This window comes from Petaurus breviceps, unplaced genomic scaffold (assembly GCF_028583685.1).
Source record: "Petaurus breviceps papuanus isolate PSGF00001 unplaced genomic scaffold, PetGlider_PUasm1.0 84, whole genome shotgun sequence".
Lineage (NCBI taxonomy): Eukaryota > Metazoa > Chordata > Mammalia > Diprotodontia > Petauridae > Petaurus > Petaurus breviceps.
Window position 1 is genome coordinate 5929864 of NW_027186645.1, and position 7799 is coordinate 5937662.

Genomic DNA, 7799 nt, shown 5'->3' on the forward strand with positions numbered 1-7799 from the left:
AAAAAAAAAAAAAGGTTTAGGATGGATGTTTATGCTCAAAAAGTTATTAGTGTCTACTACTAAAACTACTGAGAGCACCACCATTACTGAGACTCAAGATGAACAACAAGTGGACTACTACAACTACTTCTGCTACAACTACTACTAATTCATGCAGTCCATTCAGTTCAAGAAATTTTTATTTATTACCTATTATAAGCAAGGAAATTACAGTGGATAATATAGTAATGGATACAGGACTGACTTTGGAGTCAGGAAACAGGAAAACATGAGTTCAAATCTTACTCCTTGGCACATACAAGTTGTGATATATGGGCAAATCAAATAACTTCTCAGTGGCCTTAGGAAATTTTCCAATACAGTTCTATAAGTTGTGGGGGTGTTGCATTTTACACACTAGGTGTTAAACCGGTAAGAATTCAATATTGAAAATATCATCATCATTAGTAACATAATTATAAATTTTAGAAAGGACTGTCTAAATTTAAGTATCCCTAGGATCTATAAATTTCTTGGAATATAGGAATACAGAACCACTAAATCAAATTTTTCAGTGTTTAGAAAGGTTTACTCTTCTAAAAACCTTTTATGTTTTGTTGCTTTTTTGACATGAAGACAGGTACCACAAAGATATATGCTTTGGTGATTAAAATAATAATAAATTTTAAAAGAGGTAATCAAAAACCTAGGTGAACTTGAGGATACCATCAAAATATTTTATTTCCAAAACATGAAAAAAATTGCTTCCCTCTACATATTGCTAAAGCAATAAGGATACATATTCAGGCATGGTAATAAGGGAATGTACTAATGCATATATTAGGGGAAAATTATGCCTGTGAAAAATGAACATTCACCTTAATTATTACTCCCCCTCATCCATATACACCATGTACGTGTGAAGGGATTATATTCTTGGTGATGTGATTATACATCGATATTTCAAAGGTCTGTGATTTCATTGGCTTGGATACTCACTCCCTCCACTGTTTTCATGGATGAGTTTTGTGAGATGTAGTGACTGAAGAAATTCATCACTTTGTGGTCAACCTTCTGACAGATTCTGCATTTACTTACAATTTAGGTCTCTTGTATGACCCAGTCGTCGCTAAGTGCTGCAGATAATAGACATCATTATGCCTGAACTCAAATCCTTTTCAGTTTGCTATTAATGCTAGAGTTTATTCTAGGCTGGAATGGCCTTGAAGAGCTTAGAGTCTTCTCCATATCACAAATAAAATAAACAATTGGGCAGCACTTTATTGGAGTTTTTCAAAATAAACTACACTTTTTTTTGGGATTGTATCTATATTTTCATTGATGTAAAGAGATCACAGTGAGAAACTGCCTCCATCATTCAGAATCAGCACCTACTCTCCAATTTAGAGTCTGAGGGAGTTTCCTAGGGTACCAACAATTTAAGAGACTTGCTCAGAGTCACATGGTCAGTTTCAAAGTTAAGATTTGAACTCAGATCTTCCCACCCCTATTCCACTTTGCCTTGTTGCCTCTCAAAATACTACTATAATCAGTACAGAATAGACTTCAGGCTGTTGCCAGGGGCAACTTTTGCTCTACTGTACTGGAAAAGTTGTAGGGCAAAAGTGAAGAAGGACAGAGATGAAAACTACCCTCTTGGGAAATAAACAATGTCCTTGCCTCCAAGATGTCTCCATCACTCAGGAAAATGTCCAGTTCTTTTTTTCTGGGTCTTACCCTATAGCAAGAGGAATACAGCAATGAAGGAGATTGGCGATTCTGATTGGTCCCTCTGGGAAAGTGATAATGGGGCTAGATAATGCTGGGGAAATGTCTCAGGTTTTGGTATATCAAAAGAATGCTTGGAGGAAATCAATTTAAAAAAAAAAGCTATCACTTTCTGAGTATATCCAAACCATATTTTAAAGTGGTTTTGTTGTTGTTGTTGTTGTTTAACAATGGAAAAAGGAGGAGGAAGAGGACAGAAAATAGCATTAACTAGGTAGATTTTGTTGTTGTTCCATCATTTGGTCATGTCTGACTCTTTGTGACCCAATGGATAATAGCACTCCATGCCCTTCTGTCCTCCATACTGTCCATGGGAATTTCTTGGCAAACATACTGGAGTGGATTGGCATTTCCTTCTCCAGTGGATCATTTTTTGTCACAACTCTCTACTATAATTTGTCCATCTTGGGTAACACTGCCCAGCATAGCTCAGTTTCATTGAGGTACCCACGACAAGGCAGTGGTCTAACTATTTAGATAGATAACAGCAAGTAGTAGGAAATACTACACACTTAATGGCATATCTGGATTCATGTGAATCTTAAGAATTGAACAAGGAATGAATGATAGGATTGTCAATGAGACATGAAAAAGATTAAAAAGTACTTGCCCCTAAAGAAGTAGATCAAGTCATCAAGAATTCATTAAATAGGGGTGGTTAGGTGGCGCAGTGAATGGGGCACGGGCCTTGGAGTCAGGAGGATCTGGGTTCATATCCAGCCTCAGACACTTAACACACACACATACACACACACAGACAAAATCTAGCCATGTGACCTTGGGCAAGTCACTTAACCCCAATTGCCCTCCAAAAAAAAGCAAAAAAAAAAAAAAAAGAATTCCTTAAATACCTACTACAATAAGCACAAAGATACAAAGAAAGGCCAAAAAAAAGGGACCCTTTCCTCAAGAAGCTTACAGTCTAATGGAGAGTTTACAGTCTGACCAGTGAGAAAAGAGCCACACATAAAGGTAAATAAAAGTATGACATTATTTCTTTTTTCTCCTTTATGTATTTCTACTTAGTCATCTATTCATCATTAGGAGAAAATGTCATGTAGAGTAATGAGCACTACCCTTAGAATGGAGAGAACTCAGTGTACATGTAGTAATTGTTGCTCCATTTCTAAAACTAGACCTACATATATTGGTATATATCCATCACGTATCCTCTCATGGAATGTAAGCAGCTTGAGGGTAAAAATTGTTATATTTTTGTCATCTAACCACAACAAATGGACAGAGTCTCACATAATAGGTGCTTATTATATTGTCAGTTGATCAGAAAGGGGTTCAGGGAGAAATTTCTTTATTCTGACTGGGTAAAGAGTACAATGCAGAATATTACATTTGATCTGGGCTTAGAAGAATATGTAGGATTTCAACATGTGGAAACAGACTTCAAGGAGGACAGCCCAGATGTAATAGCATGAATATGGGCATGGAAAGCATGAACAGTGCTTGAATAAAAAAAAATTAGTATTGCAGGTTGGCTAGAACACAGATACATTTCAACAATAATAACTATTTCCATGGTTAATTAACGTGTGCTAATTGGGTTTTTTAAAACTCTCCACTAATAAATATGTCAAGTATGACATAAATTTGTCATAGGTCTCCATAGTTCAAATTTCTCTAACTGGTAAGCAACAGTACTATAATGCCATGCACAGAAGCTTTCCAGAAGAACTGCTATCGTGAACAGCTTTTCTTTAAGGTTCTGATTACTCAGTATAGTGATTACTCTATTTATTCCATAACAAAAGCCAAACATCCATGGAAAATCAAGGTACACAGTATAATTCAAAATATAGCATTCACCATATTTCAACTTATCACAGAGAATCACAATATAATATTCACAACATAGTCTCAAAGTAAAATAGTCACTCAAGTTAATTCAATTAGTCACAAAATAGTCACTCAAGTTAATTCAATCAGTCACTTATCAATAGTATCAAAGTACACAGTCAGGCTTCCACTCTTGGGGCAAAGTCTTGATTAACTCAATTAGTCACTAATCAGTAGTCTCAAAGTCTTCTACTCTTGGGGCAAAGTCTTGATTAACCCAGTCAGTCACTAATCAGTAACCATAGTCAAAGTACTCAAAGTACAATCAGTCACTTATTCATCAAAGTCTTACTAGGTATCATACACAAAACCCTTCACCCTTAGGTCACTAGTAAACTATAATTCCATAATTACTCAGTACCCAGGGAGAGTTCTTTTCATCTTGACTTGGGGCCTATTCTCAGATTTCCTGGATCCCCTTCCATGGTCCCAGATTCTACCTAGATTCAACAGATTGTCACCTGGGTTCATGTAGCAGCAAGCACCCCAAGCGTCCTCAGGGTTTGCTGCCAATACAGGTTTTTGGATCTGCTTTGTAAAGGAGAGCAATTCAAAATGGGTTAACAAGCTTACTTTAATCAGTCAAACATGTATCGTTTACCTAGTTCAGGGGAAAAAGGTCAGCACCCCGAACTTCAAAGTATACAGGCAGAATTATCAAGACAGAAACAGATCAAGTAGACAGCTTTCCAAACTAACCAGCCATTACATTCATACCAAATCAACATCTGGGTTTTTTCAAAGCCGGGGGACTCTGGACAACGGCTTCCCAGAATCCATATCAAATCACAGAACAGTTCTCAAAGTGAGCCCCAAAACAAAGCTACATATCAGGGCTTATATAGCCTTCTCCTGGCTCAGAGAATGTAACAACCTTTTGGACCCACTGGCCAATCAAAAAAGTATCTACTGAAAAACAAGCCTCCCACCACAGGCTTCAGGAGCACTTTAGCCTAGGGGCAGGGAAGATCTTCCAAATTTGCATTCCCATTACAGTTCAATAGCAGACAGCTCCCAGTTCCTTGATCAGCTCTCTGGGCAGGTCCTGCTCCATACTGGTATTCACAGAGTCTGGTACATGTCAGCTCCTTTACCATTTCTGCTCCAAGGAATTCAAGGTTCAACTGAGCCACAAACAGAGTCTCAGCATCCTAGTCATGTTTCAGTCACCTGAGCTCCTGGCTCCTGGCTTAAGGTACAAGTTTATAAATGAGATGATTTAAAGTTAGACTTTTACCAGTACCTTCTCCCTTCATGGGGTGACATTTTTTTCTTTCATATTCTTTTATTGAACATCTTTGGCATCACTGGAGATAAACACAGTGCCTGACACATGGTGGAATGAAACTTCCTTGTTGAATATCTCCTATTTACAACTGAATCTCATCTGTGAAGAGCTATCCCAATAGTGAAGGTCATTTTGTGTCATATTTGAATCCTGATTGAGAGATTATGAAGCTTTCTGATTTTCTTAAGAAGGGAGGCAATTGTTGCTGTATCAGAAAACTTCACATCACAGTTATAATGTTGCAGTCACAGAAATGAAGAGATGAGGTAATCACAGAATTTCAGAGTTGGAGGAGACCTCAGTGTCCTTCTAGTCCAATCCATACTGAAAAAGAATCCCCTCTATGTCATTCCAGACAAGCAGTATCCAGCCTTTGTTTAATGACTTCCCATGAGGAAGAACTCATTACCTCTCAAGTCATCCCATTTGTAGCAGCAAGCACCCCAGCGTGCCCAGGGTGGCTGCCAACACAGGTTCTTAGATCTGCTTTGTTAAAGGAAAGCAACTCAAAATTGGTTAACAAGCTTACTTTTATCAGTCAAATATGTATCGTTTACCTAGTTCAGGGGGAAAAGGTCAGCACCCCGAGTATACAGACAGAATTATCAAGACAGAGAAACAGATCAAGTAGACAGGTTTCCAAACTGTCCAACCATTACATCCATATGAAATCAACATCTGGGTTTTTGAAAGCCAGGGGGCTCTCAACAACGGCTTCCCAGAGTCTCATATGATCAAATCACAGAACACTTCTCAAAGTGAGCCCCAAAGCAAACCTCACATCAGGGATTATATAGCCTTCTCCTGGGTTAGAGAATGTAACCACCCTCTTGACCCACTGCCCAATCTCACAGCTTCAAGGTGTGGGCATTCCTGAAAACCAAACCTCCTGCCACAGGCTCCATGTGACCACATTCAGCCTATTAGGAGGCAGAGTATATTTTCAAATCAAGGAAGGTTCTCAGAGTCTCCTAAGCCTATCAAAAGCCCTAAGGGCAGGGAAGATCTTTAAATTTGCATTTCCATTACACTATTCCAGGTAGTGGCTAGAAATTGAGATATAGCAGAATATCTTCATTCAAATGGCTATGAAATGAAATGAAAATTCAAATGGCTATTTTTTTTTAAATTTTTATAAAGAAGCTGAATAAGATATGAATGAAGAGTTAGGTAAGAAATATGCTGGCCTCTTTTTTGGGGGGGGAGGGGAGAATAGGGATGGACATCAGTTAGATTACAAAAGAAGAGTAAGGAATTAGAATAAAAGCTAAATGAAACAAAGGAAGAATTTACATCAGGTGGAGCTCTTGATCAGAAATGAGATTCAAAATAATGGATTCCTTAACTCCAGAAAAGTACACATTGAGTGGACATAAAAGATTGGTCATTTGTATCATTTCCCACCAAATGTTCAGGGTCATAATGTCTGCTTCTGAAGATGCTACAATAAAGGTGAAGGATTATGAAATTACAGATTTTGAATAAATGCTTAAAGGGACACACAGGCTCTGTACAGGATATTTACTTGAACCACAGTGGCAGGGTTTTGACTTATTGTTCTGCTATGATCATTAAACTATGAGATTTCCCAGATTTTGAGTGAATCCCAACCCTGCATGGCCATGATCCCAATGTTTCTTCAGGAGCCATCATGCCTAAAGGAAATCATATTGTATTTGCCTCTAGGGACAAAACTATAAAAAATGTGGGATGTGCAAACCAGCTATCATGTGAAGATTCTCACAGGGCACAGAGAAAGTGTGTGCATGGTTCAGCCAAATCAGGATGATACTTTAATGGCCAGCTCTTCTAGTGATCAGACAGTGTGTGTATGGGTAGTAGCCAGAACATAATGCAAATCTGACCTCTGAGAACATGAGGATGTGGTCAAGAGCATGTATCTTCGAAGCTACAGGATGTAAAACTAAAACAAACAAATAAGCCAAAGTAGCAAAGCAGACCCTACCTTGTTGTCTAGATCCAAAAAGAAAACTATTAAGTTGTGGGCTGTTATCACTGTCATGTGTTTTATGTCTTGCCTTTGCCTTATACGTGCCTTTTGAACAATGATAATTAGTTAAGTGGGGCTTTCTTGCATTCTGGGGGAAAGTTTATTTTGAATTATGCTGATGGTAAGAACCAACATGGAAGGAAATGAAAGAACCTTCCAGTAAGGTCCCAGGGCACCTGTACAAAGTATTACAAAAATAAATCAACACAAACAGAACAGACAAACAGAGTGCTGGGATACCACAAGTTTTCTCCTCCTCAATTCTGCCACCACAACTGTTTCCTTCTCTGTTCTGCTCTCTCCCAGCTTGTGTTCAGCTTTTTATCTGGTCATTAGCTCCTCCCTGTTCCACCCACTCCTTATGTCCTTCTTGTTCCTGTCTTTGGCAAGTCCCTCCCACTGTGGGTTTCACAAGTTCTGTTTCTTAACAAAGACTTGATATAATCACGGGCAAGGCTCAAAAGAAACTTGGACTGAAACAAGGTGCTAAATAATTAAATAGCTGAAACAAAGAGCTAAGTAAGTACTTCTTTGCTTGCCATTACACCCCAATAAAATTGAAAGTATAAAATAGTCTATTTTTTAAAAAGGTAAAATTATATAATACTTATTCCTGTGGTATTTGTGAATAAAAACATTATGGGCACTAATTACTATGTCTTATAATTTCAATACTTCCCCAGTAGAAATCACAAAAAATTCTCTCCCCTGAAATCCAGAAAGTAGAAATGTTATGGAGCTAACTGAAGTAAACTGCTTTAAAAAAGAAAGAAAGGAAGAAAAGAAAGAAATCTATACATTACTTTTCTAAACTACTTAACAGATGTGATTTTTATAGGACTAGCTTCTGGAGTTGCTATTTACAAAGCACATGGAGAATAC

At 37.8% G+C, this 7799-nt stretch overlaps 1 pseudogene; it reads left to right on the forward strand.

The window, feature by feature from the left end:
- LOC138176219 (platelet-activating factor acetylhydrolase IB subunit alpha-like) overlaps nucleotides 1–7064 on the forward strand; it is a 112755-nt pseudogene extending 105691 nt beyond the window's left edge.
- Nucleotides 7065–7799: the final 735 nt, after the last annotated feature.